Source organism: Somniosus microcephalus, chromosome 3 (assembly GCF_052327205.1).
Source record: "Somniosus microcephalus isolate GS21.2 chromosome 3, FLI_Smic_1.0, whole genome shotgun sequence".
Classification (NCBI taxonomy): Eukaryota; Metazoa; Chordata; class Chondrichthyes; order Squaliformes; family Somniosidae; genus Somniosus; species Somniosus microcephalus.
The window spans coordinates 309,989,839-310,011,985 of NC_140989.1; the positions used below are offsets into that span (position 1 = coordinate 309,989,839).

A 22,147-nucleotide genomic window follows, 5' to 3' on the forward strand; every position below is an offset into this window, starting at 1 on the left:
GTGGCAGATAAAATGTTAGTGGGAGGTGATGGATTTTGGTTAAAAAAAAGCTACTCTGAACGGAAGTAGGCTTTGTGCTGTGGAAGAGCAGATGGATTTGGGGGTACAGGTTCACAGGACATTAAAGGCCGCAACTCAGGTTGGTACAGTTTATTTTTAAAAAGCTAATGGTAATCTAAGTTTACAAGAGGTTTAGGGGGAAAAATTCGCTTCATATGCACCTCCCGTTAGCGCGGCGCTAAACAACTAGCGCCCAGGCGTGGCGCTGCTATCGCCTCCCGCGAAATTCAGCGGGAGGATAGCGGCGGCTGTAACCATTAGCGCCCTGTGGTGCAGCGCCTCCGGCGATGACGTCATCACCGTGCGCAGCGCCCCGCTCGCAATCTTCGGTAGCGCCCCCGACTTGCGGCCGGACGCTATGTCCGACAGGGTCAGGTGGGCCTACCTGCGGCCGAGGCGGCACAAATTAAAGGGGAGGTGCTGGGCGGCCATTTTTGTTGCTGGCCGCCTGCCAGCACCTGCTCCCGTTGCCGTCCCCAGCCTCCTGTGGAGCACCCCCCCCACAGGGTGCTGGCTGCGCTCCGTGTGCCCAGCACTCCTCGTGTGCCAGGCTCTTTTGCCAGCACTCCAATCCCTTCTGCTCCAGCTGGGCCCCGGATCGCGCTGCGCAAGGCCCCTTCCCTTTACTAAGGGGAGGAAGGCCTGCAGTACCACGGCGCGACGTGCCACAGCGCCCACCGCGATATTCACTCGTAGCGCCCCAAGAGGGAGGGGCGGGGGCACTAACTTTTTCGGGGCGCTAAAAGTAGCGTCCCGGCGAAGTTAGTGCCCCAAAGGGGGCGCGACCCAATTTTGCCCCCAATAGTATATAAAAGCCCTGAAATAATGATGAGCCTATATAAAACCTTATAAAACTAGATGCAGGAAGGATGTTCCCGATGGCCGGGGAGTCCAGAACCAGGGGTCACAGTCTAAGGATAAGGGGTAAGCCATTTAAGACAGAGATGAGGAGGAATTTCTTCACCCAGAGAGTGGTGAACCTGTGGAATTCTGTACCACAGAAGGCATTAGAGGCCAATTCATTAAATATATTCAAGAAGGAGTTAGATATATTTCTTAAGGCTAAAGGGATATGGAGAGAAGGCAGGGACAGGGTACTTAATTTGGATGTTCAGCCATGATCTCATTAAATGGCGGAGCAGGCTCGAAGGGCCGAATGTCCTACTCCTGCTCATATCTTCTATGTTTCTATGTAACTTACTGAACAAGAAGGGAGCCATGAGAAACATTCCAGTAAGTCAGAATACAGTGATAAGGGTTCTCTGTTCGATCCCTGGGTCTCATGATCATATACCTTAACATTGGGTAGGTAAAGACATACTCCAGTTCATAGGGGTTGCAATGTCCACCATCAAGTCCAATCCTGCACATTTGCAATTTCATGCCATGGATTACAAAATAAAAATCAAACTGAACAATCTTATGATAGTCAAAACCAAGTTAATAATGTTTTGAGCAAGAAAGATGTGCTTTCAATTAAGGTCTAAATGTCAACTTGTTTTAAAAACTACAAAATGACAGCTTGTGTACCTTGTATGCTTCCCAGTACTTAGTGCAAACAAACACAGTTGAGACAGTGGAGGCACTAAATATTCACCCAAGATAAACTCTTTAGATATGAATTCTAATCTTAGTGTCACCATATTGTTTTTCATCAGTTTGAGTCATGATTTTGTAAGGAAATCACAATTTTCTTCTTACCACAGATTGTAACTAGTTTTAAAGTCTTCATAAATGAGAAATTACTTACCACAAATACCATCATTTACACGCGATGATGAAATATACGATATTTCCACAATGGAAATGGCCATTTGGACAGGCTGCTGTTCCTAATAAAAAAATGTAAAACAATTGCTTTCACAAGTTTTGCACTTATATTGATATATAAAATATAAAATCATGCAATCCACCACAATCAAGAAAAGAAAACCATCAATATCCTGAGGGCACAACACACTGGTGAACCAATATACACTGCCTTCCAAAGGGGAGGGCACACATTTACACCTAGCCATTAGACAAAGGCAAAGAGTGGAAAGAGAGCACTACTAGAGAAGCAGCTTTTGCACACCTTCTACCAGCAGCTGCAAAAGATCACTGGAAAGAGCAAAAAGAGGTTTCACATGGTCTGTGAAACATACTAAAAGCAGACAAAATATACAAAATTGGAGTAGGAAGTGCTTAGAACACTCTCAAGAGAAGTGACTTTCCATTAAACCAATAAAACAGACCAAATATTTCATTGCAAACTGATATTTATACACAAAGTTTTAGACAGCACTGATGAGACTATATTGCCAAATTAGCTTTTCTCAAATAATTTCCTTAGATAAAGCTGTACGAAATCAAAAAAAAGGATACAAAAGTCCAGCATAAATACTTCTGGCTGACCAATCACTAGCCTGGTTCAGCAGAACCATCCTTGCAATCACAATAATCATCATTAACTCTGTCAACAGGAATGGTTTTTGACCCATCTAAACAGGTGAAAGGTTTGGCCTCATCATAAAACTGCTGATCTATGAAAGAGAATATAATTGTGTCATAATTTTAGTACAAGTCACAACATATTACACAAGTCTAAGGATAAAGGGGTAGGCCTTTTAGGACAGAAATGAGGAGGAATTTCTTCACCCAGAGAGTGGTGAACCTGTGGAATTCTCTACCACAGAAGGCAGTAGAGGCCAATTCATTAAATATATTCAAGAAGGAGTTGGATATATTTCTTAAGGCTAAAGGGATCAAGGGGTATGGGGAGAAAGCAGGTACCGGGTACTGAACTTGGATGATCAGCCATGATCGCACTGAATGGCGGAGCAGGCTCGAGGGGCCGAATGGCCTACTCCTGCTCCTATCTTCTATGTTTCTATGTTTCCAATGTATTATTTCATAATTTTTTTAATAAAATCTCTAACTTGTCAGAATAAGTTGATTTTAACATCTAACTAACCAAATGTAATTGATACAATGAAAGTGAACTACATATATACCCATTAGCTTTCATCTAATTACGAGGGACAAATTAAAATACTTAAAGGTAATAAGAAAAAAAATTAATGCTCAAAATTTCAAAAATAAAATAGACAATGTTAGATATATACAGCAGGTCCATAAGTACCTGAAAGAGAAAAGACAGGCCTGAAAAAGCCAAAAGACCACCAGTAGTCAGTGCTGGTAGCATAGGCTGAACACCAAAATAGCTTTTATTGTTCGTTTAAAAGGAAAGCATCAGAAATTGCACAGAGATGGTAGTGACAACCAAAAGGCCAGCAATTAGGTTTTTCTTTCAAAAATTGCACAGCTCTGGTTTCTGCAACTTGATCTGACCTTTTCAAACACCTGCGTGCCTGAATGAGATGCTGTAGCTCATAATTGATAAGTACCAAGGATATAACACCACACCTCTGCAAATCATCTGATAATCCTAGGCTTGTAACAAGGTTTGTTGTACCATATTTATCAAAATCTTAGAAACATAACCTAAATTAAAATTTCTCCAGCCTAATCGATCACTTTTGAGGGGAAGGTCAGGAGATCTTTTAAATTGGCAATTTAAAGCTTCTCCTTAATTCCATAGCATGGAAAGCAAGCCAACCTGTAAAAATGCTGCTCAAAGCTAAACTTAGGTGTGCAACTCTATAAACTAATTCTCTCATGGAATAGCAATTATTTATGAGTATCCTAGCAGACACTCTCATAACAAGGTGCCAAATACACAAAGGAACTGACACTGTCTAAAAATTATTTTGCATAAACTATTTTTTTCATTTTTACGTGTCTGCCTTAGCTCATTGGTAGCACTCTCAACTGAGTCAGAAGGTTGTGGGTTCAAGCCACATGCTGCACTGTTGAAGGAACTGTCTTTCAGATGAGACATTAAGCAGAGACCCCAGTTTGATTGATCCATTTACTTTCAGTTGTCAATTTGATATTTGCTTCTTTAAAGCTCTTTGTGGACAAGTTGTAGCTTGTGTATATGTACACAGTGCCCACAGGATGGCAGTAGCACTGACTCATAGAATGGTTAATAGATACCAAGGAGCATAGATATAAACATCCAGCACTTCAACTTGTGCACTGCATGCACCTATACCAGAGATCAAACTGCTTTTTCAGAAACAGTTTGAAAAAAAAGATTCATTCTCAGGATGTGAGCAACGCTGGCAAGGCCAACATTCATTGCCCAGCCCTAATTGCTCTGATACAACTGAATAGCTTCCTCGGCTACATCAGAGGGTAGTGAAGAATCAACCACATTGGTGTGGGACTGGAGTCACACATAGGCTAGACCAGGTAAGGACAGCAGGTTTCCTTCAATAAACCAGTTATTGAACCAGTTGGGTTTTCACAATAATCTTCATGGTCACTTTTAATGATATTAGCTTTTTATTTCACGATTACTAGCTTTTTATTTTCAGATTTTTTTTTATAAACTGAATTCAAATTCTCAAAGGGTCATGGTGAGAACATAAGAAATAGGAGCAGGAGTAGGCTATACGGCCCCTCGAGCCTGCTCCACCATGCAATAAGATCATGGCTGATCTTCGACCTCAACTCCACTTTCCCGCCTGATCTTCATATCCCTTGATTCCAAAAATCTATCTATCTCAGCCTTGAATATACTCAACAACTCAGCATCCACTGCCCTCTGGGGCAGAGAATTCCAAAGATTCACAACTCTGAGTGAAGAAATTCCTCCTCATCTCAGTCTTAAATGACCTACCACTTATCCTGAGACTATGCCCCCTAGTTCTAGACACTCCAACCAGGGGAAACAACCTCTCAGAATCTACCGTGTCAATTCCCTTCAGAATCTTGTATGTTTCAATGAGATCACCTCTCATTCTTCTAAACTCCAGAGAGTATAGGCCCATTCTACACAATCTCCCATCATAGGACAGCTCTCTCATCCCCGGAATCAATCTAGTGAACCTTCGTTGCACCGCCTCCAAGGCAAGTACAGTATATCCTTCCTTAGATGAGAACAAAACTGTGCACAGTACTCCAGGCGTGGTCTCACCAGGGCCCTGTACAACTATAGCAAGACTTCCTTACTCTTATACTCCAATCCCCTTGCAATAAAGGCCAACATGCCATTTGCCTTCCTTATTGCTTGCTGTACCTGTATGCTAGCTTTGTGTTTCTTGCACGAGGACACCCAAATCTCTCTGAACACCAACACTTAAAAGTTTCTCACCATTTAAAAAAGTGTGTTTTTCTATTCTTCCTACCAAAGTGATAAACCTCACATTTCCCTAAATGATACTCCATCTACCTCATTACGGCCCACTCACTTAGTCTATCTATATCTCCTTGCAGACTTTGTGTTCTCCTCACAGCTTACTGTCTCACCTAGCTTTGTATCGTCAGCAAACTTGGATACATTACACTCAGTCCCTTCATCTAGGTCAATATAGAGTGTAAATAGCAGAGGCACCAGCACTGATCCTTGCGGCACCCCACTAATTACAGCCTGCCAACCCAAAAAAGACCCGTTTATCCCTACTCTGTTTTCTGTCCGTTAACCAATCCTCTACCCATGCGAATATATTACCCTCAACCCCATGAGCCCTTATCTTGTGTAATAACCTTTTATCTGGTACCTTATCGAATGCCTTTTGGAAATCCAAATATACTACATCCACTGGTTCTCCTTTATCTACCCTGCTAGTTACATCCTCAAAAAACTAAAATTTTTCATGAAACCATATTGACTCTGCCTAATCATGTTATGATTTTCTAAGTGTCCTGATACCACTTCCTTAACAATGGATTCCTGCATTTTCCCCGACGACTGAGGTCCGGCTAACTGTCCTGTAGTTCCCTGTTTTCTCTCTCCCTCCTTTCTTGAATAGTGGTGTTACGTTTGCTACCTTCCAATCCGCTGGGACCATTCTAGAATCTAGGGAATTTTGGAAGATCAAAACCAATGCATCCACTATCTCTGCAGCCACCTCTTTTCAAACCCTATTTGAACTCTCATTCTCTGGATTATTAGTCCAGCCCCAGTTGCCAAACAGAAACAAATTTTATACCATGTGACCAGGCACCAATGCAAACAAAAATTAATTAAATTCACTTATATTTTTAATGATAACCAGAACACATGCTCAAACTCAGGTAAATAAATAAGGTACAAGAACTTGTTTTTTAAAAAGTGTTTTAGATTATCCAACGTGGATACAGCAACCAGTCAATTGAAAATTTGTAAATCACAAATACAGCTAGCATTTTGATTTCTGGCGATCTGCACTCTGCCCACAATTTTAAAAATTCCTGACGAGAAGTCAATTTTATTATGCTAGGAATGTTCCATTGTACTTTTTGCAGTTGTTTTTATAGCTCAGTTAGGTTTGACCGCTGCAATGTACTTTTACAATACTGTAATATACTTAAGCACATCAGCATTCCTTTGCTAATTCTGTATATTTTACAATTAGCAATTCTTGCGCAACTACTCTAGACGAATTGCTGCAGTGCAAATTATAAACAAATAGGAGGACAACACAAGATGATCTCTGTAGAAATGCCCTAAATGCAATTTTGCTGATAACATCTAAAACCTGTTTAGATCTGTTTCTACTGTATTTTTTGTCTACAGAATAGTACATTTAACCAATGAATTTGGAGTATCTACTTAGGAAAAAAAAGACTTGCATTTATATAGCGCCTTTCATGGCCTCAGGACGTTCCAAAGCGCTTTACAATCAATGAAGTACTTTTGCAGTGTAGTCACTGTTGTAATGTACAACTTTACAGATCATTCCAGAAATAGGTCAGAAGCATTTAAAGACAACCATGGTTTAACGGACGATGAAACATAACTGAAAGTGGTCTGGTCCGGGAAGAATTAAAGCAGTGACTATCGTGTGGGTGGACCAGCTGTATTTTCCTCCTGTAATGAAATCTGTTTGTCTTGATTCTGTATTCGTTTTGCACTCATGTATATTACCCTCCCCCACTGTGTATAGTTTCACTTCCTCTTTCCCGACTAACCTGGAAGGTTCCAGGTCTTGGCTCTGCCCCTGACTTCTCTTACATAAAGATCCCAGGATCTGTATGACTCATTCCTGTGAACCAGTCGGCATGTTGAGATGTTAGCTCTGATCTTAGTGATTAAAAGCCAACTTGTTTAAGTCTATAACTTCTAGTTTTATGGTTATTGAAAGCCCATCAATTTTAATCACTAAAGAATACTAGGATGGATCGACTCCTAAAACCAGAGCGTCTGGACTTGGATCCACATTCTGCTGAAGCATCAAATCAATTTGGACACTGGCTCAAATGCTTCGAACTCTTCGCGGGGGCCTCATCCGCTAGCGAGGTAGATAAACTGAGTCTACTGACTACTCGCGTAAGTCATCGGATTTATTCGTTCATCCGGGACGCCACCTCTTACACGGAGGCCATCACTATCTTGAAGGCCCAATACCAGAGGCCGGTAAACGAAGTGTACGCCAGACATCTGCTGGCAACACGCAGGCAGCGACCAGAGGAATCAATGGACGATTTCTTACAGGGCCTAAAGGACCTGGTCCGGGACTGTAACTGCAAGGCCGTGACGGCCAACGCGTACTCTGATGAATTGGTCCGCAATTCCTTCATCACGGGCCTCAAATCGAATTATATCCGGCAGAGACTGCTGGAGGAGGTGGTCCTGGACTTAAAAAAGGCAGTGGCCACTGCGCGATCGCTGGACGTGGCCCAGAGAAACTCTGACTCTTATTCTTCCGGCCATGCGGCCCTCACTGCCTCGTGCGCGCCGAGGGGGCCGCCATCTTGGAATCAGCCATCTTCCCCATCCAGGTCTCAGACCAGCTCTACGCCGCCGGAGTCCCCACACAGAAGTTCACCCAGGAGTCCTACTACAGCGGCAATGTCTCGAGGCCCGAAATGCTACTTCTGCGGCCAGGCCAAGCACCCCAGACAAGGATGCCCAGCGAAGGACGCTACATGCTTCAAATGTAAGAAAAAGGGGCATTTTAGCAAAGTCTGCAGGGGGAATCCGATTTCCAACTCCGTCACCGCCTCGTGTGTGCCGTGCGGGTCGCCATCTTGGGATCCGCCATCTTTTCCCGACTCAACGGCCGCCCAGGGCCCAACAGTGGCTTCGATCACGGTGGATCAATCCAGGCCACACCCGTTGACAAAATCCATGATGGACATACAGGTAAACGGGAATTTAACGAAATGTTTAATTGACTGTGGGAGTACCGAGAATTTTATCCACCCTAGCCTGGTACGGCGGCACTCATTAACGGTAACCCCTACACGGAGCAGAATTGCTATGGCTGCTAAGCCCCACACTTCGGACATTTTGGGCTACTGTGCGGTAACACTGACTGCAAAAGGCACGGACTACAAGGATTTTAAACTCCTCGTGATGCCAGAACTCTGTGTTAATGTAATCTTAGGCCTGGACTTCCAGTGCCACCACGAAAGTGTCACGCTAGCATATGGCGGGTCCCAGCCGCCACTCACAGTCTGTGGCCTATCAACCTTAAAAATCAGCCCGCCCTCTTTATTCGCTAATCTCGCTCCGAACTGTAGGCCCATAGCGACCAAAAGTAGACGGTACAGTCTGGAAGACAGACACTTTATCAAGGCGGAAGTGGACAGACTCCTGCGGGAAGGCATTATTGAATGCAGTACCAGCCCGTGGCGTGCCCAAGTAGTCATAGTTAAAAATAGCGAAAAGAAACGGATGGTAATTGACTACAGCCAGACTGTTAATATTTATACCCAGCTGGACGCCTACCCTTTACCCCGCATATCAGAAATGGTCAACCAGATTGCGCAATACCGTTCTTCTCGACTATCGACCTCAAATCCGCGTATCACCAGCTCCCCATTAGAACGGAGGACCGCCCATACACCGCCTTCGAGGCGAACGGGCGCCTCTACCATTTTCTCAGAGTGCCCTTCGGGGTAACAAATGGGGTCTCGGTCTTCCAACGTGAGATGGACCGCATGGTTGACGAGAATAAACTACAAGCTACCTACCCCTATCTGGACAATGTCACTATCTGCGGGCACAACCAGCAAGACCACGATCTAAATCTTGCGAGATTTTTAAAAACTGCCCTAAAGCTGAATCTAACCTACAACGAAGACAAATGTGTCTTCAACACAACCCGTCTCTGTATCCTCGGCTGTGTGGTGGAAGATGGGGTAATTGGACCGGACCCTGACCGATTACGCCCCCTAAAGGAACTGCCCCTGCCACACAATCCCAAAGCTTTAAAAAGGTGCCTGGGATTTTTTTCATATTATGCCCAATGGGTGCCCAATTACTCTGATAAGGCCCGACCCCTCATTAAATCGACGTCCTTCCCACTATCAGCTGAAGCTCGGGAGGCTTTCACCAGTATTAAACAGGACATTGAAAGGGCTGCAGTGTGTGCAGTGGACGAATGCATTCCCTTTCAAGTCAAAAGCGATGCGTCAGACTTTGCCTTAGCTGCGACCCTCAATCAGGCTGGGAGACCTGTGGCCTTCTTCTCCCAAACTCTTCAGGGACCTGAAATCAGGCACTCTTCTGTCGAGTAGGAGGCACAGGCTATAGTGGAGGCAGTGCGGCACTGGAGACACTACCTAGCCGGCAAACGTTTCACCCTGCTCACCGACCAGCGGTCGGTGGCTTTCATGTTTAATGACAAAGGGGGAAAATCAAGAATGACAAAATACTCAGGTGGAGGATCGAACTATCCACGTTCGACTATGATATTATGTACAGGCCGGGAGCCCTTAATGAACCCCCAGACGCCCTATCGCGGGGAATGTGTGCCAGCATTCATACGGACAAATTACAGGGTCTCCACAACGACCTCTGTCACCCAGGGGTCACCCGACTATACCATTTTATAAAGTCCCGCAATCTGCCCCACTCCATCGAGGAGGTCAGGGCAATGACCAGAGCCTGCCGCATCTGTGCAGAATGCAAGCCTCGTTTCTACAGGCCTGACCGTGCACACCTTATCAAAGCCACACGGCCATTCGAGCGCTTAAGTCTGGACTTCAAGGGACCCCTTCCCTCTGCCGACCGTAACGTATACTTCCTCAATATCATTGATGAATATTCCCGCTTCCCCTTCGCCATTCCCTGCCCAGTGCCACGGTCATCAAGTGTCTCTGTAATCTATTCTGCATGTTTGGCATGCCGAACTACATACACAGCGATAGGGGGACGTCATTCATGAGTGACGAGCTGCGCCAGTTCTTGCTCTCGAAGGGGATAGCCACTAGCAGAACCACTAGCTACAACCTCCGGGGTAATGGGCAAGTGGAAAGGGAGAATGCTACTGTTTGGAAGGCTGTCACGTTAGCCTTAAAGTCAAAAGGCCTTCCGACCTCCCGCTGGCAGGAAGTCCTCCCAGACGTGCTCCACTCCATAAGGTCTCTGTTATGTACTGCCACTAACGCTACCCCTCACGAAAAGATGTTCGTTTTCCCCCGGAAATCCACCTCGGGCATATCTCTACCCGCGTGGCTGACGTCTCCGGGGACAGTACTATTGCGGAAGCATGTGAGAGGCCATAAAACGGACCCCCTTGTGGAAAAGGTACAGCTCCTCCATGCAAACCCTCAGTACGCCTATATCGAATACTCTGACGGGCGAGAGGACACTGTTTCCATAAAAGACCTCGCTCCCTTGGGGAGCGGAGAGAACGATGGGAGACTACCCGATGAAGACCTACACTACAAAGAGACAGGACGCCCAGAGGTATCAATACCCAACTTTAACCTGGAGGACACTGCAGATAACCTGGAAGACACTGCGGAGGCCCGGACAGCGGAGGAACCAGAATCCACTCCCCTAGAGGCACCCCAACCGGCTTTGTGCCGATCACTGAGAACTGCAAAACCTCCTGACAGACTCACTTATACCAACTTTTAAGAAACATCACCCTGACGGACTCAATCTATAGAAGGGGTGAATGTAATGAAATCTGTTTGTCTTGATTCTGTATTCGTTTTGCACTCATGTATATTACCCTCCCCCACTGTGTATAGTTTCACTTCCTCTTTCCCGACTAACCTGGAAGGTTCCAGGTCTTGGCTCTTGGCTCCGCCCCGGACTTCTCTTACATAAAGATCCCAGGATCTGTATGACTCATTCCTGTGAACCAGTCGGCGTGTTGAGATGTTAGCTCTGATCTTAGTGATTAAAAGCCAACTTGTTTAAGTCTATAACTTCTAGTTTTGTGGTTATTGAAGGCCCATCACCTCCCATCCACCATTTGCTCAAGACTGATTTTCTGACGTGCCTCTGAGCATCTTCAGGTGCAACCACAAATTTAAACCAGATGGCAGCCAGTTCAGCAGGCAAGAATCTCCGCCACTGCTCCCCGCAACACACCATCCAGTCTCCAACCATGGACTAATCAGCCCTGGGCCCTTTTCGCCTGGTTTTGAGGTGAAGAGTGCCAGAAATCCTGCACCTGCTTCCATTGCAAAAGACAGCACTAAATCTCACTTCTCCAACCTCTCAAACTGTAGAACCAAAAGCTAAATTCTACAGATGCTGGAAATCTGAAATAAAAACATAAAATGCTGGAGATACTAAGCAGGTCAGGCAGTATCTGTGGAGAATGGAAAAAGGTTTAGTTAACGTTTCAGATCTATGACCCATTTTCAGAACCGGAAGATGTTTCATCTGCAACATATTTCAGTTACAACTATGGGAAGCAGAGAGATTGTTGGGGGCAGGGGGGGGGAGAAAGCTTGATAAATAACCTAAGCTTTCATCACAAGAAGCTATGCTAGGCTTTACATTGTACTGCTCTGATCACATTTGGAGCATTGCATCCAGTTATGGTCTACATGCCACACAAAACAATACTTGCATTGGAAAAAATACAAAATAAAACTAATAGCACATGTACCTGGAAATGTTTTTTTTTAAAAACACATCAATCTCTCGTGATGCTGCGCACGGAGTCAAGAACAAGTGTAGCCTTCAAGTGAAATAGGATTAGGGAGCAGGGATAATTGGACCAGGGCACACATACACACATATGTAAACAGTCCCTTTTTGAAAGTTGCTGTACTTATATCATATAATAATTTGATTTTATAGTTAAACATACAGCAATGTGAAACAGAGATGCAGTGTTGGTTGGTGCATCGGAGTTTCTCTGTAGTACAGGCCAAGGAGCTGGGAGATGCAAGACTGAAGCACTACATCGCTTCCACTGGTCAGAGGGTGTAATTACAGCACAACATAGGCAGTTCCATTATAAATACAGACATGAGCATTTCTAATGGAAAAATTTGGCAGTAGCGCATGCTGATAAGATATTTTAATATATTGCTGATGTATGGAAATATAGGATTAGTAGGGAATTTAGAGGGATTGGTGTTGAAAGGGTTAAATGACTCAGGCTTTGGCTGGAACTGCTGTCCCTTTAGATGAATTGCTTTTTAATGGAATGCTGCAGGCACAGGATAGCTAATGGCTGGAATGGTATGAAGGTTGCACATGGATGTCCAGAGAACGAGAACAAAAAGATTGGTGGAAATTTGCTGTAGAAAGGCGGAGAGACAGAGGGGAAAACGAAGGGTATGTAAGGGAGTGAATGAGAAGAGAATTTTGTAGAAGGCAAAGACGGCACCTGTGAAAGATGAACACAAACAAAGCAGAGGGAATGGCGGCACATCTTCTACCCAAAGAACAATGGGGTAGTATAACTCTCAATTGTCCTTTGTAAACTACTGCTTAAATACTGTAATCTATTAATTCTTACTTGTATCAAATAAAGTCCTAACTATTACCAATATGGTGTCAGCATCTAACAATTGAAGAGAGTGTCAAAATTGACTACACGGAGAAGCTAAAAGGTCAAGTTCTACAGTGCAAGGCATCAGCAAGGTTGAGAACTGCAAGAGATGAGGTGAATCAGGAGGAACTGATTATGTGAGTTTCAAGCTTGACTTTCAATAGCAAGGAAGGAAGGAAAGACAGAAGCAAGGAGTTTTGACTTTAAATCCTCATAAACAGAGTATTAGGGCAGGAAAACTGTGCAATAAGTCTTGGTTTTGCATTTGTGTCCTCTAGTCCTGTGCTCATTATACAAGTTAAACACCTTGCTTACTGCACCTTGTCTATACTTTTACTTATTTTAAAGACTTGTAGCATTCTTCGTCCCCAAAAATAAGTTTAACTACTTGAGCTTTTTTCATAACTTAGTCCCTTCAAGGCTTGAAATCATCTTTGTCGCTTTTCTCTTAACCCTTTATAATGCATCTTTGGGGGCAAAATTCATCTCTGGCAGTAGCGCAAAATGGTAGCAAATCAGCAACCCATTTTACATTCCGTTTAGTTTTCTTTTCATTGTTACTGCCCAAGACAAATGTCACCCCTTTATCCTTTTCCGAGGTAAGGTGATTAATGCTGCACACCACACTCCAGAATTAGCCTCATCACTGATCCTTATAACATTGGCATAACTTGCAATCCAATGCATCCCAGTACAACATTTACCTCATTGACAACTACTTTACACTGACTAGAAGCTTTCAGGATTTGATCAAATGATCTTTTTAACCTAATCCTTTGCAGCATCTTCCAGTCATGTTATATGCACGTGTACTGTTACTTCTTCGCATGTATATTACCCTTGTACATAAGAACATAAGACATAGGAGCAGGTGTAGGTCATTTGGCCCCTCGAGCCTGCTCCGCCATTCAATAAGATCATGGCTGATCCGATCTTGGCCTCAACTCCACTTCCCCGCCCGCTCCCCATAACCCTTCACTCCCTTACCTTTCAAAAATCTGTCTATCTCCACCTTAAATATATTCAATGATCCAGCCTCCACAGCTCTCTGGGGAAGAGAATTCCAAAGATTCGCAACCCTCTGAGAAAAGAAATTCCTCATTTCCAATTTAAAAGGGTGCCCCCCTTATTCTGAAATTATGCTCCCTAGTTCTAGATTCCCCGAGGGGAAACATCCTCTCTGCATCTATCCTGTCAAGCCCCTTCAGAATCTTATATGTTTCAATAAGATCCCCTCTCATTCTTCTAAACTCCAATGAGTATAGGCCCAACCTGCTCAACCTTTCTTCATAAGACAACCCCTTCATCTCTGGAATTAACCTAGTGAACCTTCTCTGACCTACCTCCAATGCAAGTATATCCTTCCTTAAATAAGGAGACCAAAACTGTACGCAGTACTCCAGGTGTGGTCTCACTGATGCTCTGTACAGTTGTAACAGGACTTCCCTACTTTTATACTCCATTCCCTTTGCAATAAAGGCCAACATTCCATTTGCCTTCCTAATTACTTGCTGTACCTGCATGCTAACTTTTTGTGACTCATGTACAAGGACCCCCAGATCCCTCTGTACCTCAGCATTTTGTAATCTCTCTCCATTTAAACAATAATTTGCTTTTTTATTTTTCCCACCAAAGTGGATAACCTCGCACTTTGCCACATTAAACGCCATCTGCCAGATTTTTGCCCACTCACTTAGCCTATTCTATATCCTTTTGGAGATTCTTTGCGTCCTCCACACAATTTGCTTTCCCACCTATCTTTGTATCAGCAGCAAATTTGGCTACATTACACTCGGTCCCTTCATCCAAGTCATTAATGTAGATTGTAAATAGTTGAAGCCCCAGCACTGATCCCTGCGGCACCCCACTAGTTAAGAGTTTGCCAACCTGAAAATTACCCATTTATCCCGGCTCTCTGCTTTCTGTCAGTTAGCCAATCCTCTATCCATGCTAATATATTACCCCCAACTCCGTGAGCTCTTATCTTGTGTAGTAACCTTTTATGTGGCACTTTATCGAATGCTTTCTGGAAATCCAAATACATGAGATCTACTGGTTCCCCTTTATTCACCCTGCTTGTTACATCCTCAAAAAATCCCAGCAAATTTGTCAAACATGATTTCCCTTTCATAAAACCATTCATAAGAAATCAAGAATTGGAAGAAATAAATTGAGGCAAAAAAGTGTCTTCAGACTGGTGTTAGAATAATTGGATAGACGCTTAGAATTTGCTTATGTTCTTGGTTCCCTGCGGATGTTATAATATTCTGCACCGTAGCGGTGACCTTGTTTCCAGACTAGCTGTCTGCTGTTTGTGTGCTAGAAAGGCTGTTGACTGTATCTTTGATAATCTACCCTAGGCCCACCCCTAAAAAGAGAGTAAAAGAGCTATCTAAAGAGCTTTTAGCACAGACGGTGAAGGGAAGGGAAGAGCTGTTCGCACACGCCAGCCGTCTGTCCGATCAGAACCGATACCAGCTGCTTGTCACGGTCGTATGTCTACAATGTCTATCTTGATTGCATGTTGTACTTAACTTAAACTGCTGCTCTTTAATTAAATGCCTTACAACTCCTAAGACCCTTTGGGTAATGTGTGTGTGACCTGTGATCCAAATCTTACACCCTACATTTATTCATATTAAAATCTATCTCCCATATCTCATTCATGAGGACATGTCAGGCAGTGCATGTTGCGCACACACACACAAACTGGAAGTCCCTCAACATGCCCATTTTCTGGGTTTAGGCTATTTGCACAAGATGAGTGATTGTCAGGTAAGACTTCTGCCCAACCCCTGGCACTTATCAAACAGTGACAAAAATTTGTTGTGTTTCTGCAAGCCTTAAAGGCCAACAGTAGCTTAAATGAAAAATGGGCATTTAAACTGGTCAGCTGTAGTAAAGGGAGCAAAAGACCCTAAATTTGAGGAGGAAAGCTTTGGAGATCGTGGTTGAGCTGAGAAACAACGTCCTTTTCCCTCTGAATAGTCAGGGGGTCCAGGAAACAGTGGACAGAGAACTTGGCAAGAGATAGCAGAAGTAGTGAACATCAATAATATTCAGAAAATAGAAAAAAAAAATCAATGACCCCACCAGGAGTGGCATTGCACCAACAAAAAATGTGTTTCACGGTTACTTCCTACACATACATTCTTTTCCTATTTCTGTAGCTTCTCATGGGTGGAGATCTGAAACAGTCACCCTGTCCCAGTACCTCACTTGCCTGGCACCAATAATCATTACAAGATTGCACGTGTCAGGCCCATACATACAGATAGCACTCTGACACACGGGTGATCTATGAAGACAAGCCAAATATATGCCAACGCCTCTGTAAAATAAGGTGCAAAACAAGAGGGTACAGGAGGAGTACCGGAGGCCCAGCAAAAGCACAGCTTCTCACTGCCATGGAGAAGCTGCTACTTCAACATTGTGACCTGAATAAGGAGGCAGGTGATGGAGAAGCAGGAGGCATGGCTCATGTTCAGGGGTTGTGCAATATTTAATATCCTTCCGTTCTACATCTTATTCACTAATGCCATGATTTATGCCAAAGCTCCATGCCAGCTCTTATGAAAAGGATGTATTACAACAAAGTATCAGGAACACCTGTGCATAACGATGTTTTTCCTTCTGTCTGTGCAAATATTGAGGAAGCCAAGTTGGAACCCAATTCACTGGAGACTCCATACCCTATCACTTGACCTCCCTCTGGCAAGCAGTTCACCCCAGCAGACTTAGCTAGTGAGTTTGAGGGCAGCACAATTGGTGAAGCACAAAGCACATGACAAGGAGCAGATGGAAGAGCTACAACTGTTTATAGAGTCTTCTCACATCCATGTCCAGCTGAAAAGGGCAAGATTTCTGACCTCTGGGGCCCAGCTTTTAAAGGATGCTGGGATTTTCCTGTATTTATGGAGCACCAAAGTATTACAAGTTTCCTCCTTTTATTCCTTGGAGGTTCGAGGATGCAAATCATGTGGCCTAGAAGCCTGGTGGATATATATTTCTTCCACTTTCTGCTTAATACATTATTTACATGTTATGGATCACTTAGACCCATTTACTATGATTAGAATTTATCCACAGCATTCCTTTGTGAAAATTGTTGCAAACAATCCATTCAATATACTTGATAATCCTGGCCCTCTGTGATAGTTTCACCAAATTTATTCCTTAAGGAACCCACATATTCTTTGACATCCCTTTTACTATTAATATAATTGTACAGCTCTTTGAGGTACCTCCATAATGTCTATTTCTTTACTTTTTCTAATGTTTTCATTAGCTACCCTCGGTCGATTTATGAATGATACCCAAACTCTTCTACTTTTGTTTCCTTTTATCTTTTAATCTATTTCAGCTTGATTTATTAGCTTCCTTATTAAACTAGGTCTAATTTTGTTTCTCTTTTGTTTCCTTCCTCATCCTGCACAATAATCTTAAATAGAAACATAGAAGCTAGGAGCAGGAGTAGGCCATCCGGCCCCTCGAGCCTACTCCGCCATTCAATGAGATCACGGCTGATCATCCAAATTCAGTACCCGGTCCCTGCTTTCTCTCCATATCCCTTGATCCCTTTAGCCTTAAGAAATATATCCAACTCCTTCTTGAATATATTTAATGAATTGGCCTCTACTGCCTTCTTTGGTAGAGAATTCCACAGGTTCACTACTCTCTGGGTGAAGAAATTCCTCCTCATCTCTGTCGTAAATGGCTTACCCCTTATCCTTAGACTGTGACCCCTGGTTCTGGACTCCCCGACCATCGGGAACATCCTTCCAGCATCTAGTCTTTCTAGACCTGTTAGAATTTTATAAGTTTCGATGAGGTCCCCTCTCATTCTTCTAAACTCCAGCGAGTACAAGCCCAATCGACCCAATCTCTCCTCATACGTCATTCCTGCCATCCCAGGTATCAGCCTGGTGAATCTTTGCTGCACTCCTTCCATGGCAAGAACATCCTTCCTCAGATAAGGCGACCAAAACTGCACACACTACTCAAGATGTGGTCTCACCAAGGCCCTGTACAACTGCAGCAAGACATCCTTGTTCCTGTACTCAAACCCTCTCGCTACGAAGGCCAACATTCCATTTGCCTTCTTAACCGCCTGCTGCACCTGCATGCTTACTTTCAGCGACTGGTGCACAAGGACACCCAGGTCTCGTTGCACTTCCCCTTCTCCCAATCTATTGCCATTCAGATAATAATCTGCCTTCCTGTTTTTGCCAGCAAAGTGGATAACCTCGCATTTATCCACGTTATATTGCATCTGCCATGCTTCTGCCCAATCACCCAACCTGTCCAAATCATACTGGAGTTTCTCGACATCCTCCTCACAGCACACACACACCCACCCAGCTTTGTGTCGTTTGCAAACTTGGAGATATTACATCTAGTTCCCTCGTCCAGATCATTAATATATATTGTGAATAGCTGGGGTCCAAAGACCGATCCCTGCGGTACCCCACTAGTCACTGCCTGCCACTCGGAAAAAGACCTGTTTATTCCAACTCTTTGCTTTCTGTCTGCCAACCAGTTCTCTATCCAAGTCAATACCTTGCCCCCAATCCCATGTGCCTTAATTTTACACGCTAATCTCTTATGCAGGACCTTATCGAAAGCCTTTTGAAAATCCAAATACACCACATCCACTGGTTCTCCCTTGTCTATTTTACCAGTTACATCCTCAAAAAATTCCAGTAGATTAGTCAAGCAAGATTTAACTTTTGTAAATCCATGTTGACTTTGTCCAATTCGGTCACTTTTTTCCAAGTGCTTTGCTATTACAGGAAACTTTGTTATATCCGGCACCGACGGGACCGAGCTGTTGCCGATCTATCAAAACTGCCGGACATACCAGCGTTAATGTTGAAGCATACGGAGGTTTTCATCTCCGTATCTGACAACAAACACTGTTGCTTAGCAACAGCTTCTAAACAATCGGCCGTACCTTGGAAGCGTCTCTGAAGCTGTTGCTAAGCTACAGAGAGACTTTGCAGAGCCTGACTGTTGGAAAAAAAAGCCACGAGAAGAAAAAAAACCTAACAAAACGGCTCCTGATTTCTGCCGGTAGATCGAGGTTTCCGGACATACAACCTCCGGATAAACCAAAGTCTCCTGTACATCCTTTATAATGGACTCTAGCATTTTCCCCACTACCGATGTCAGGCTTACTGTTTTCTCTCTACCACCCTTTTTCAACAGTGAGGTAACATTAGCTACCCGCCAATCCATGGGTACTGTTCCAGAGTCTATCGAATTTTGGAAGATGACCAGCAATGCATCTACTATTTCTAGGGCCACTTCCTTAAGTACCCTAGGATGTAGATTATCAGGCCCTGGGGATTTATCGGCCCTCAAACCCATCAATTTCCCGAACACCATTTCCCTACAAATACTGAATTTTATCAGTTCCTCCCTTTCATTAGACCCTATGTTCCCAGACATCTTTGGGAGGTTATTTGTGTCCTCCTTTATGAAGACAGAACCAAAGTATGTATTTAATTGGTCTGCCATTTCTTTGTTCCCCATTATAAATTCCCCTGATTCTGACTGCAAGGGACCTACGCTTGACTTCACCAATCTTTTTCTCTTCACATAGCTATAAAAGCTTTTACATTCAGTTTTTATGTTCCCTGCAAGCTTACGCTCATACTCTATTTTCCCCCTCTTAATTAATCCCTTTGTCCTCCTTTGTTGAATCCTAAACTGCTCCCAATCCTCAGGTTTACTGCTTTTTCTGGCCAATTTATATGTCCTCTCCTTGGATCTTATACTATCCCTAATTTCCCTTGTTAGCCACGGTTGAGTCACCTTTTTTGTTTTATTTTTATGCCAAACTGGGATGAACAAACTCTGTAGTTCATCCATACGATCTTTGAATGTTTGCCATTGCCCATCCACCGTCAACCCTTTGAGTGACATTCCCCAATCAATCCCACCCAACTCGCACCTCATACCATCGTAGTCTCCTTTATTTAAATTCAGGACCCTAGTCTCTGAGTCAACTATTTCACTCTCCATCTTAATGAAGAATTCTATCATATTATGATCGCTCTGACCCAAGGGGCCTCGCACAACAAGATTGCTAATTAATTCTTTCTCATTACATAATACCCAGTCTAAGATGGCCTGATCTCTAGTTGGTTCCTCGACATATTGGTCCAGGAAACCATCCCGTATACACTCCAGGAATTCCTCCTCCACAGTATTGTTACTCATTTGGTTAGCCCAATCTATATGTAGATTAAAGTCACCCATGATAACTGCTGTGCCCTTATTGCACGCTTCTCTAATTTCCCGTTTAATGCCATCCCCGACCTCCACATTACTGCCTTTGAGGTCCTATTTTTTAATTTACCTCCTAACTCCCTATATTCAGCTTTTAGGACCTCATCCTGGATTTTACCTAGATCGTTGGAGGTCTATATACCACTCCCACTAACGTTTTCTGCCCCTTGGTATTTCTCAGTTCTACCCATACAGATTCCACATCATCAGAGCTAATATCCTTCCTTTCAATTGTGTTAATCGCCTCTTTAACCAGCAATGCTACCCCGCCTCCTTTTCCTTTTTGCCTAGCTTTCCTGAATATTGAATACCCCTGGATGTTGAGTTCCCAGCCTTAGCCACCCTGGAGCCATGTTTCCGTAATCCCAATCATATCATATTCGTTTACCTCTATTTGCGCAGCTAATTCATCCACCTTATTACGAATGGTCCTCGCATTAAGACACAAAGCCTTCAGGCTTGTTTTTTTTAACGCTCTTAGATCTTTTAGAATTATTATTTACTGTGGCCATGTTTGATTTAAACCCTTGATTTCTCTGCCTGCCACTTTTGTTTTTCCTCCTTCCTGTCTTTTGCTTTTATCCTTGTTTCCCTTTCCTCTGTCTCCCCGCTCAGGTTCCCAACCCCCTGCCATTTTAGTTTAAACCCTCCCCCAGAGCATTAGCAAACACTCCCCCTAGGACATCGGTCCCGGCCATGCCCAGGTGCAAACCGTCCGTTTTGTACTGGTCCCACCTCCCCCAGAACCGGTTCCAATGTCCCAGCAATTTGAATCCCTCCCCGTAGCACCATTCCTCTAGCCACGTATTCATCTGACATATCCGTCTATTTCTACTCTGACTAGCACGTGGCACTGGTAGCAGTCCTGAGATTACTACCTTTGAGGTCCTATTTTTTAATTTACCTCCTAACTCCCTATATTCAGCTTTTAGGACCTCATCCCAGATTTTACCTATATCGTTGGTACCTATATGCACGACAACTGGCTGTTCACCCTCCCCTTCCAAAATGTTCTGCAGCCACTCAGAGACATCCTTGACCCTTGCACCAGGGAGGCAACACACCATCCTGGAGTCTCGTTTGCGGCTGCAGAAATGCCTATCTATTCCCCTTGCAATAGAATCCCCTATTACTATAGCTCTCCCCCTCTTTTTCCTCCCGTCCTCTGCAGCAGAACCACCCCTGGTGCCAGGAAGTTGGCTGCTGCTGCCTTCCCCTGGTAAGCCATCCCCCCCCCCCCCCCCAATCAGTATCAAAAGTGGTATATCTGTTTGAGAGGGGGATGGCCACAGGGGACCCCTGCACTACCTGCCTGCGCCTACTACTCTGCCTGTTGGTCACCCGTTCCCTTTCTGCCTGTGCCACCTTTACCTGCGGTGTGACCAACTGATTAAACGTGCTATTCAAGACGTCCTCAGCATCGCGAATGGTCCAGTATGTATCCAAGCGCAGCTCCAGCGCCGCAATGCGGTCTGTCAGTAGCTGCAGCTGGATACACTTCCTGCACACATGGTTGTCAGGGACAGAGGAAGTGTCCCTGAGTTCCCACATAGCGCAGGAGGAGCATACCACGGCACCGGACTGTCCTGCCATGACTTACCCTTTAATTAATTCAAATTAAATTAAACAAATCAATCCCACCAATTACACTACAGTTAAATGATATATTTAAGGGCCCTGGTTTACCAACAGTCCCGCTACACCACAGAGAGCTTAGAAAGTATAAACCACAGAGTTAAAGTTTAAAAAATAGAGAAATACTCACCAACCAATCACTTACCTGCTTTCTGGTGACGTCACACTTCGATTACTTTTTACTTCTCTCCCTCTCCGAGATTGGAGAGCTATGAGGCCTACCTGGTCTCTGGCGCCTCTTTATACCTCGCCACTCCGCCGAGATTCCCGCCACCGCCGCTCTGAGGCCTACCTGGTCTCTGGCGCCTCTTTATACCTCGCCGCTCCGCCAAGATTCCCGCTGCCGCCGCTGCCGCTCTGAGGCCTACCTGGTCTCT

At 44.2% G+C, this 22,147-nt stretch overlaps 1 long non-coding RNA gene across 2 annotated transcripts in view; it reads right to left on the bottom strand.

Annotated features, from left to right (window-relative positions):
• The window catches only part of LOC147122133 (uncharacterized), a 242,336-nt gene that overhangs the window by 214,297 nt on the left and 5,892 nt on the right, over positions 1-22,147 (bottom strand). For both annotated transcript variants that reach the window (XR_015077684.1, XR_015077683.1), the window contains exon 2: positions 1,811-1,892. This is a non-coding gene — a long non-coding RNA (uncharacterized LOC147122133). The remainder of the gene's footprint in view (positions 1-1,810; positions 1,893-22,147) is intronic.